The sequence below is a fragment of the Pyxicephalus adspersus genome, chromosome Z, assembly GCF_032062135.1.
Source record: "Pyxicephalus adspersus chromosome Z, UCB_Pads_2.0, whole genome shotgun sequence".
Taxonomy (NCBI): domain Eukaryota; kingdom Metazoa; phylum Chordata; class Amphibia; order Anura; family Pyxicephalidae; genus Pyxicephalus; species Pyxicephalus adspersus.
In genome coordinates, this window is record NC_092871.1 from 4,042,197 (window position 1) to 4,054,001 (window position 11,805).

Here is an 11,805-nt window from a genome sequence, read left to right on the forward strand (position 1 = left end):
TAATAATAATAATAATAATTAGTCATGTTGATAGTGGAAGGTCAGAAATCTTGCCAATATGCCAGATGCCACTGAAACAGGTGTCCCCATAGGAGAATTACTGCTCTACTCTTGTTCTGGTTATTATAACTTTTTCAATCACCCTTTGTACTACTGAAAGTCATATTAATCAATAGAATGGACAAAACTGGATTTGTACTTTTTTACTCCCCTATGCCAGCTAACTTGTGGTCAAGGTGAAAATTTGGGAGATTAGCCATGATGAGAGTAGAAGGTCGTTGGTGGGAGTCCTGATGATTGTGGGCAACCCTTTGCCAGCTAACTTGTGGTCAGGGGGCAAATTTTGGAGATAAGTCATGGTGATGACAACTCTCGTTTTGGTGACTGTAACTTTTTTAATCACCCCTTGTACTGATGACAGTCATCAGAACCAATAGAATGGGCAGGTCTGGATTTGTACTTTTTTCTCCCCTTTGCCAGCTATCTTGTGGGCAAGAGGGAAATTAGGAAGGACAGTCATGATGATAGTGGAAGGTCATTGGCAGGAGCCATGATAGTTGTGGGCAACTGTTTGCCAGCTAACTTGTGGTCAAGGGGCAAATTTGGGAGATTAGTCATGATGACAGTGGAAGGTCATTGGTGGGAGCCATGATGGTTGTGGGCAACCCTATGCTAGGCACTTTTTTGTATTATAATAATAATAATATAGCAGCCATGATTGCAGTACAAATGGCCATGAGCTAGATATCCTTGTGAAAAATCCAGCTCTGAGAAGATTAAATCTCTCCAGTGGGATACATACAGAAGTAGAACTTGCAGAGATGTGCCCTTTCCAATCCATCCAAAATAATTACCATTTTACAGGAATGGAGAGTATTGTTCCATTTGTCTTAGAGGGTGAATCTCGTATCTGTAATGGGTTTCTTTACACTCCCCGTTGTCATTGAAATGAGAAGTAAAGAGAAAACTCTCCAAAAAAGTCAGAAAAGTTTTGGAAAGGTAAAAAATAAAGTTTTAGTGATATGTACTCGAGAGTCATATGGGGCTGGCGAGGGCATTTTTGAGGCTGACATTCAGTACTGGGTTCAGACGGCTTTTGCTGACCCCTCCGGTTTGTATTTTTCCAGGGCAGGTAGTAGTTAAAGGTCTGCACAGAGGACTCTACTGCTTAGCTACAGACAAGAAAAATGTTCCTCCTAGGTTGTGACTTTAATGGAAAACACAAGGTAATTTCAATCTGAGTAGGGAGCGAATGGTTTGAAACGCCTCGGATTTTATGTCCAACTCTATTAAATCTTTACTGCAAGTAACAGGGAGCCGGTCGGGCCATGCTTCAGCACGCGCTAGCTGAAACCATCTTTGCGCTGTCAGGCCCTGCAGAAGGGTTCACAATGCAGCCCAGGCATACTAAACCAGACAGCAGAGACGAGTTCTGCTAATTACCTCCCAGTGAATAATATTGACCCATGTAACAAACATAACTGGAAGTTGAGCTGTTATGTACACAACAAAAAAAAATCTCCGGTCAAGGGTTAGAAAAAACTCTGCTTATCAATCAAATGTAACAAACGGAGAAAACAAATCTGTTTCATTTGTCTACAGCAATCAAACTCCAGAAGCTGTACATAAAGCAAAGTTGCTGTGACTGCACCATTATTAACCCCTTCATGACCATAGGTCATTGATGCATAAACACCACAACCTTGTTAAGCAAAATAAGTATGTGTTAGTAAATATGACTATATTTTTTTTACTAATCTGTATACCTAAATCATTTCTATGCTATTTTGTTAGGGTTATATAGACTTTAATTTGAATAGTTACCATTCACAGTTTTTTTTTAATAATATAGGCTGACAAATGAACAAACATTTTCATTATTTTTTTTTAACTGCTGTAGCTGTATCGGACAATTACAGTGTTGAAAAAAAAGAAACACTGCCATCTGCAGGCTGTTGTTGTAGCTGCAGACTAAAGTTGCTTTCCACCTGTCAAATAGAAAACCCAAGGCTGGGAACAAATATTATTATTATATTTATTAATACCCAGTATTTATAAATTGCCAACATATTAAGCAGCACATAGGGGTAGATGTACTTTAATACCCGAGGAGCACTGTGGGGAGCCACAAAATGCCAACAGTAGCTTTGTTGAAAGCTTTGTGGATCACTCCATCATATGCTGTATTATTGGCTCATCACAGTAATGTCAGCCTCACTGGTCAATAGAGAGTTGTGGGCTGAAGTTTCTACTTCTTATATTAGGTTGTTTTTTGCAAAACACATTGAGCCAGATTTATTATTGCTCTCCAAGACTGGAGAAAATAGGGGGGAAACTGGGTGATCCAGCAAACCTGGAATGGATTTCTTAAAAATCATTTGTTATTTTTTGGCAAATGTCTCCAATCCTGAACCAGATCCATCTCAGGTTTGATGGATCACCCAGGTTCTCTCATAATAGTCCATCTTCCCGAGTTTTGGAAAGCTTTAATAAATCAGGCCTGATGGGCCAGAGAGTTGTGCTCCCAAGCACCCAAAGGGAGTGGCAGTTCAGGAACGTAACAATTATTACAGGTACACTTTAAAGTAAATCATTTATTTAATGAAACTTTTATTGCTGACTTCTCAAATCTCCAAAATCCAAAAAGAAAAGCTGAAAGAAAAAATATAGCTAAAGTGGGAAGGGAAAGGAGAAGTTAATTAAGACTTAATTGGAAATCAAAGGACTATAATAACTATTAAAAATTAAAAATAATTATAAATTAATTGACTAGGAACACAACAAAAAGTAATATATCAATATATAATATATTCTTTACATTATAGTGGGGTGATATTTGGAATCCAATTTCCTTATGAGTTTGATCAATCCACCTTGTACCCCTGTGATCTGATGAAGACATTGCTCTGCAAAATGCGTCATCATTTCATTTTCCAATAGATTGGACCATATTACTCTCAAATTATTTTTATGTATGGTTTTGCGCATTTGTTATAAATTATTTTTGACTTGGTTGTGGTAGTGTTATATAATTTTAAAATGATGTGTAAATAAATTTTCAATTTTAACAGACTTTGGTTGGGGTTTGCATATAAACCCTTTGGTACCACATCTATTTATTTATATATTATTAGTTTGCTTTAAATAAAATAATATTTGTCCTTGTGTATAGATTTTACTATACTAATCAATGTTCCATAGCCCCATCCCTTTGTCTGCAAGGCTGCCTTCAATTTATTGACAGTTACTTAGCAATACCCTGGTGTATCCCCAAACTCTTCCTGCAAAAATAACCTTTTATTTTAATTAAAAAATCACTTTCCCTTTCCTGACCTGAACCTTTTGTCTCCAACTTGAACATGTATTGAAAATCAAAACCCTATTGTAACATTTATAACAGGAGCCTCTAATTGCACTAATGTACGAGACAATTTTTAATTACTCCATTTGCAGCACTGGAAGATGCTGGAGTCTCAAAGTCAAAAGAAGAGAAAGAAGCAGAATATTAGTAAATGTCATTACATCTTTAAAAGAAAAAAAAACTAATAACCAGATCAGACATGTGCACAACTCTGTAAAATCTGCCCTTTGCTTACAAGAAAAAGGTCAGCTTTTGGCTTTAGTCATAAATGATTATATCACTACCTCAAATATATTCTTTGGCTACTTCAAATAACCATACAATCACTTTTATGTGAAGAAACCGAATTGGAGATTGTTTGTTTTTGTATACAAGTGGAGGGATGCAAGCTTGTCATCAAAAAGGTCCAAATATCCCGAGCAGATAAAATAAATTGCATTTGCATGGTCCAAGAGGAGATGTAATTGAGGATGCAAAAAAAAATGCCATAGCAAAATCATTTTGTTTTCCTTATTATCTAAGTATAAACTTTTAGTTAAATAACAAAATTCTATAATCTGATATTGTATTTACATCTTTTTAAGTGATATACAACACAGCATTACCCTGTGGAAAATGGTTTTAAACTATTTTAAGATCTTTAGCCCATACAAAGTTCTCACTGTGATGTTTAATTAAAAGGAAGAAAGCAACTGTGTTCTATTAAGGTGGAATAAAATGGATACTTTTTTGGAGGACTCTGCTCCTTCCTCTATAACTCTCCTTTCCTGAAATACTCTGCGGGAGGACTCTGCTCCTTCCTCTATAACTCTCTTCTCCTGAAATACTCTGCACTGCTGGAGGACTCTGCTCCTTCCTCTATAACTCTCTTCTCCTGAAATACTCTGCTCTGCTGGAGGACTCTGCTCCTTCTTGTATCTAACGTTTATATTTTGAAAAGCTCTGCTAGAGGTCTTCTGTTTCTTTATCCAACTCTCCCCTTTGGAATACGCTATACTCATAGAAGACTCTTCCTCCCTCTGATTCTCCTCTCCTTAAATACTCTGCTCCACGGGGTGACTCTGTTCCTTTCTCTGCTCTGCTGTGGAACTCTGCTTCTTCTCTGTCTAACTCTCCTCTTTTGAAATACAATGCACTGTAGGACTGTTCCTTCCTCTAACACTCTTTAGGAATATTTTGCACTGCTGGAGGACTCTGCGTCTTCTTCTAAAACTCTCCTATCCTCTTCCTTTTTTTTTCCTTTTAAATTTGCTCTGCTTCTTCCTCTATTTCTCCTCTCCGGAAATACTTTGCCCTGCACTGCTGGAGGGCTTTTCTCCTTTCTAACTCTCATGAAACACTCGGCTCTGCTGGGGAATTCTGCATCTTTATCTAACTCTGCTCTTTTGGAATACTCTGCCCTGCTGGAGGACTTTACTAATTCCTCATTCTATTCATTCCTGTCTAAACGTTTTTGTTAATTACCACTCTGTTGGGAACTCTGTTTCTTTATCTATCCCTTGGGGAAAACTCTGCTCTGCTGGAAGACTCTGCTCCTTCCTCTGTTTAAACCTCTTCTGAAATACTCTGCTGAAGGACTCCTTTCTTTAACTCAGAGGTCTCCAACCCCCGCCGTCTGACAGGTGGGCCGCAGCTCTGGCCGGTGCACCCACCAGCGGGGTCAGGAGAGGGGCACACCAGCCAGAGCCGCAGACTATGTCTCCTAAAAATATTACAGGCTCAGGGCCGTGGACGGATTGTGTCTCTGGTGGGTTCTGTCACCCTGGGGGGACTCAATTGGTCTGCAACTTGCAAAAGGTTGGGGACCACTGCTTTAACTGGCACTCCTTTTCTGAATTACTGTACCTTAAGCTCCCTAGCGGTAACCCCGAGTGTGACTCTATATTATACTGTAAAATAAATTTTCATGAAAAACAATGTACTGCTTTTAGACATATAAATCCAGATAGAAATGTAGAAATGAGTGAGGTTAAAGAACACTTGGATTTTTGCACCCCTATTCATCTTTTTTTTCTCTAGAGCATCAAAAATTAAAAAAAGAACTACAAATAAATATATATCATTTGGAAATTCATGGGCCACGGTTCTGTTGTCCCAGAATTCTATTTTAGGTGTATTTTGGTGCAAAACCTACAATTTAGCATCAGCTGAAAAAGCTTAAAATGTTCTGAGAGATCTATAGAAAATGTATCCCCTAATCCTCATGGGGGTTGTATTGCAAAATAATGTGTTTATGTTAATAATCTGGGCAATGTCACTTCTGCCTTATGTGCTCCTCCCAATCTTATAACTGCATTAAGTGTGCTCAGATTTAGGACTCCTGTAATGCCATATGCTTTACTGCCGATATAGCAAAAACATAATACATCCCGTAATGACTCCCTAATAGATATGGTTTAAATTGCTCTATTTGCACAAATGACAGGCTCCTTAATCTCATTTTATAAAGAAAAGCAACATTTTATTCACCACCCCTGCAAATAAAATTTGCAGGATTATGTTTTGAAGTCTGTATTTAAAAGGGCCCATTCACAGGCTTCTGTATCACTCCGGCATGCACAGTGTAAAGCTGTTTAATTTAATAATCTTCAATGGAGCCCATACCTTCATATTATGCACATATATTTCAGAAAATTGCCTTGCAAATTGCTAATAGGAAATTCCTAGGCAGAGCTTTGAAGCTTTGCTGTATCATGTTGCTATGGGCACAGGGCCTGCCACTGAACTCTATTCATTTTCTTTTTTCCGTCTCTAAAATATAAAGAGGTTTTCCATCATTCTAGAGAACACATGTTGTTCAAATTAAAAAAAAAATTAACTGAATTTGGATTATTTATGGGGATCATCCTGATTAAATTTGTTAAAGAATAATAATATCGTCGGGAATGTTGTCTGTCGATTTACTAGAGATCGGTGACGCCATGAAGAATGAAATCTCTCTCCTTTTCTATAAACTCATTTTTTTGATCACAACTGGCCTAACAAATTTACTAAGTTTTAGGATGATTGATTGCAACTTTTTTCCTTCCATATTCATTTCCATAACTCAGATTTGCACTTCCTATCTTTTTTCTGATTGAACAATTTGATCCGGAGTGAATGTGAAAGTATTTAAGCTGCTGATTGATCACACAATTGATTGTGGATAGACAGAATGATCAAATACATCCGATCAGATTCCTGAACACTTTCTCTATAGGGAAAATACTTGGAAGGGAAGAATCTGAGACAGATACTGGCAGTGTTTGGGGATTTCTGATCTATTACCGATCAATATATTGATCAGATTGGTAATTCAAATACCGTTTTTGGCTATCTGTAAGGGTGACTTTCTTCCCCCTGGCTAGCAATATAAGAGGAATTCTTCCCTTTGTCCACGATAATATACTGAAACCTGTAGATATAGTAATTATAGCAGGCGGGCCCTGAAGACCTGAAAGTTATTTCAAGGGTTCCTCCATATTAGAAGGTTTGGGAAAGACTGCACTACATATTATATCAATGATAGTCAATTGACTAGATATCCACGGCATTACTCAAATTCACACAATTCTTTCTGTTTCAATTTCTTTATTAGTTTTCATTTTAATCATACAAATAAACAAGCCAACATAAAATGTGCCATACAATATTCGTTTTCCAACAAATCATAACTAAACAATATAGTCTCTATACAACACAATCTTCTAATTTGAATATATTTGTCTATCCCAACCTTTGTTTTTTCTCAGTTCTCGATCTCTATTTTTTATTAAAATTATTATCTCACACAGTATGTTCCTAAATAATTCGTTTTTGTATTATAGACTGCTTCCCCCTTCCCAACCCCCTCATATATTCTTCAGTGACAAAATTATCTACTGTAACCGTTTACCTATTAGCATACTCAAACAAATGTGTGAATAATTTATTAATAGGAGGAGAAAAGTATTAATACCTTTCCCTCCATTACCACATAGTTTTACAAACCCTACTTCTATTTAAAGATTCAAAAAAAAAAGAAAAACCCTGTGACCTGTGAATCCTTATTCAAATCTTTTTAAAGTTGTGTGTTTTATATAATATCCCTAAATGATCTTTTAACCATTATTCATTCCCTATTGTTTCAATCTTCATTACTCCCTTAATCTTAAGGATACAATAGGAATTCACCTTTCTTTTCCACTTTATCTTCTACTGATAACACTGCGTATTTTCCTATCATTTCCTTTTTACTTTATTTGATTATTAGTTATAATGATTACTATATTAGTTTACTTTTCCTACTTTGTCTTTACCACTCAGTTAAGCGTGACATATATACCCAAATACTCTTAGCATATTACATATAACATCCAGAAGCACTAAGACACAAAGTCCAAGGAATGATGGAGGACAAGGGGCAGGCCGGCTGACAATCCCACGTATGAAAAGGGAACATATATTACAGCCTACATAATTAATAATGTGACTATATGGTCAACATTGACCGATCCCAGACGTTATTCATATAGTGCTCAATCCATGGTAACCATATTTTTTCAAATTTAGGAACCGAGGCAGTCAATATCGCTCTCATCTTTTCCTTCACCAAAAACCAAGACATTTTATTTTTAACTTGTTGCACATTCGGGGTTTTAGACCACCATGCTTTGGTCAAAACCATTTTGGCTGAAGTGAACAGGTACATTATCAATTTAAATTGAACAGGATTAGTACAGGACAATGGTTTCAAACACAAAAGTGCCTCTGCCGTTTTTTTAGGAAATGCGCGTCCCAACAGAGTATAAGCTATTTGATATACCCTCGTCCAAAACGTTCTTTTTTTAGGACACTCCCACCATATATGATAGAGAGTTCCTGGTTCATTACATCCCCTAAAACATTTACCCTGACAGGTCGGCTGGAATTTAGTAAACCTAGATGGAACCATATACCATCTTAACATCAATTTTTTACTTGGGTACTACCGCTGAAGCATTAATGCTACTATGGGGCACCGCTGACCTTATCTGATTCCAGTCTTCCTGTTGCAGTGACATACCCATATCTGTCTCCCATTTGGATATATAAGATGGCATGGCCATACTTGTCTGAACTAAAATATTATACAGAGCTGATAAAACTTCTTTTACCTTTACGTTCTGTACACACAGTTTCTCAAACCACATCATATTCATAATTCCAACAGTTAATCTCAACCTAGTTTGTATAAAATGCATGATCTGGAGATACCTAAAGAATTCCTCCGGTGGAGCTTCATACTTTTCTCTAATCTCACTAAAAGACAGATTCCCTGCCATATTATTAAAATGACAAATTCTATATAAGTCCTTTTCTACCCACCGAGAAAAAACGGCACGGTTCCTCCAAACCAGGAGGAAACAGCGGGTTCTCAATTATAGAACTTACTAGGCTATGACAAGACATAAGGCCCCTCGTATATCTAATAGAGTCCCATATTTTTAATGTATGTCTCAGTATTGGATTGGTGATGTGACGCCGTTTTACCTCTGGAATCTAGAGTAATGTATCTATTGAAATTGGTGCCACCAATATTTTCTCAATGGAAACCCATTAAGGAATAGTCTTTTGGGCATGATATTGTAACAGGGGAGTAACTTGGGCAGTATTATAGTATGAACTCAAATGCGGCACTGATAGGCCGCCCAGGTTCCTAGATCGAAGTGAGGTATGTCTTGGAACTCGTGGGCGCTTTCCCCCCCAAATATATTCTAACTTTGCTTTGTAGCATGTTTATTACCTGGTTAGGCATAGCTAATGGAAGAACTCTCATAGGATATAGGAACTTTGGTAACCAGGACATCTTTATAGAAGCTTTGCGGCCCAACCATGAGATTTGATAACATTTCCATGTTTGTTCCATTGTTCTAATAAACCGATCAGATGTTTCACCAAGTCAGGGATAGTGACACTATACAAGAGCTCATATGTTGAGGGAATATATATACCCAGGTAGCTAAGTCTTTTTAACTTCCATTGAAAGGGAAAGAATTCTTTAACCAGTTTTACCACTTCTGCTGATAAATTAATATTAAGAGCCTTACATTTGGATTTATTTAACTGCAGCCCCGAGAAGGCCTGAAAACCTTCCATTACCTTTATCAAATTGGGCAAGGTTACCATGGGATTTTTCAGACTAAGAAGAATATCGCCTGCAAAAAGGGAAAGTTTGTGTTGTTCCCCATTTATCTCTTTACCTTGAATGTCAACAATTATTTTGAACAGCTATAGCCAGGCACCCCTCTTGCACTGCTGCATTAGCTTGGAAGACAATTGGATAGGCCGCATGAAAATATTTTGGACAGGAGGAAGTAGAGAAGTCTGTCTCCTGTAAATATATTACATCTGCTTTATGTGTATGAAAATAATGGAAGGCTTGTGACCTTTTAACTGGGGAATTAAGGTCTTGTACATTAAGAGAGAGTATTGAAAAAAACATTTCTCTATATTCTCCAAGTAATTGGTATATACCCTTTTCCTGTTACAAACATTTATACAAGATGCCGCCTGCCTTACACCGGAAACAAAAGGGAAAAAGTACAGACTAAGACAGGGGTGACACCGGACAAACAAAACACTAAACATTATGCATAATATATACAACCAGGGTGTGCGGAGTGAAGACCCGCTCTCACCCCGCCTTTCTGATAATACAAAAATGCAATATACACAAGAAAAGACAGAATCTTTCCTGTCGCCCCAAGAATGTCGCCAGGCATATCCCCTAATTAAATGACGGAAGATATCCTTGCAACTTAAAAGAGGGCGCAGTGACTTCTACACCAGGACCAAGACCCATTATTAAATACTAGTTAACATCAAGCCATTCTCTAAATATTCTACTAACCGTTAAAAAAAGGTTATGCTCCTCGCAAATACATAATTAGTATCCCAGATAAGCTAGTAGATGTATACCCAGATTTACCCCATCATTATATCCATTTGACAAGAGGCCTTCATATAATATTGACCAACATTATTTCCATAACCCCTAAAAAACGCAGGAAGAGAAAAGAAAAAGAGAGGGCACAAATGAATTAGGTATTCAGATATTGCTCTGAGAAAGTCTTAAGCGTTTAAATGGATCTGTGACCTTACGCTCCTTAGTCCTCTTTTGCTGATATATTTCAGATATTCATGGTGTTGGAGGGTTAGGATTGTCAACATGGCCTGATTTCTCATATTGATCACAGGCATAAAGTCCCATTTCCTGAAACTTATTTCTGGCCTCCTCTAATGAAGAGATAGCCCCCTGTAGATAGCCCCCATATGTAAATAACGATTTTAAGGGGGAGCCCCATCTATAGGGGATCTGCTGATTCTGTAGGACCCGAAGGAATGGTTTCATCTCTCTACGGCGCAATAGAGTTGCCGGAGCCAATTCCATAAAAAGCTGGTAATTATGACCTTGAAAAGTGAGGGGTTCCTTCTTTCTGGCTGCCTTCATTATCGCATTTTTGACGTAGGGGTAATGCAACTTAACCACAATGTCCCTTGGTGGACCATCCGCCATCTTGGCTCTCCCGCATGCTGAGGCTGCTTGTGTTAGCACACGATGCTGCCAGCACTTACCGTGAGTCGGCATCTGATTTTCTCCAGCCGCAAGCCTCCTTCTGTACTGCTCCTCACTCAGGGAGCCTCCCAATGCCAGAACTGCCGCTTGATGTCCCCGCTTACAGCCCTGCTTGTCCCGGTCTAGAGCGAAGCAGGCTCAGGACTTTAACATCCGCCCCCCTGCTTTGTGCATACCCCAACCTCACACAATTCTTTCACCCAAAAGCAAATACATCATTAAAAATGTAGACCATCACCCTGATATAATAAAGATCTCCAAGGCTGGGGAGAATACACTTTTATCAGTGAAGCTGGGTGATCCAACAAACCTGGAATGGATCTGGTCCAGGATTGAAAATATTTTTTAACAAATAGCAAATGACTTTTAGGAAATACATTCCAAGTTTGCTGGATTACCCAGATTCACTAATGAAAAAGTATTCAGTCTTGGAGAGCTTTAATAAATCAGGGCCTATGGATTTACTAGAGAGCAATTACAACATTGAGAGTGCAACAAAATAAGCCATTAGAATAGTGACATCACTAAAAATATAGCAATTCAATCTCCTAATGACTTGTGACATAACTGAGAGTGCAGCCAATCCAATTACTAGAGACAAGTGACATCAACGGAGTGGCTCATCGATTTGCTAAAGGTCTGTGACGTCAATGAGAATGAAACCTATCCATTCTCTAAAGACGAGTGACATCACAGAGAGTGCAGCCAATCCATTCACTAGAGACCACTGACATCATTAAGAATTCAGCCAATGCATTCACTTGAAACTGGTGACATTGGCAAAAATACAGCCAATCTATTCTCTAGAGACCACTGACATCAAGTGACATATTGTTCATTTGTTAAGGATCAGTGAAATCATTGAGAA

The 11,805-nt window shown here is 37.9% G+C and overlaps 1 long non-coding RNA gene across 1 annotated transcript in view; it reads right to left on the reverse strand.

The window, feature by feature from the left end:
- Positions 1-4,136: 4,136 nt before the first annotated feature.
- Positions 4,137-11,805, reverse strand: part of LOC140343027 (uncharacterized) — a 56,017-nt gene continuing 48,348 nt past the window's right edge. The window contains exon 2 of the long non-coding RNA XR_011923230.1: positions 4,137-4,272. This is a non-coding gene — a long non-coding RNA (uncharacterized lncRNA). The remainder of the gene's footprint in view (positions 4,273-11,805) is intronic.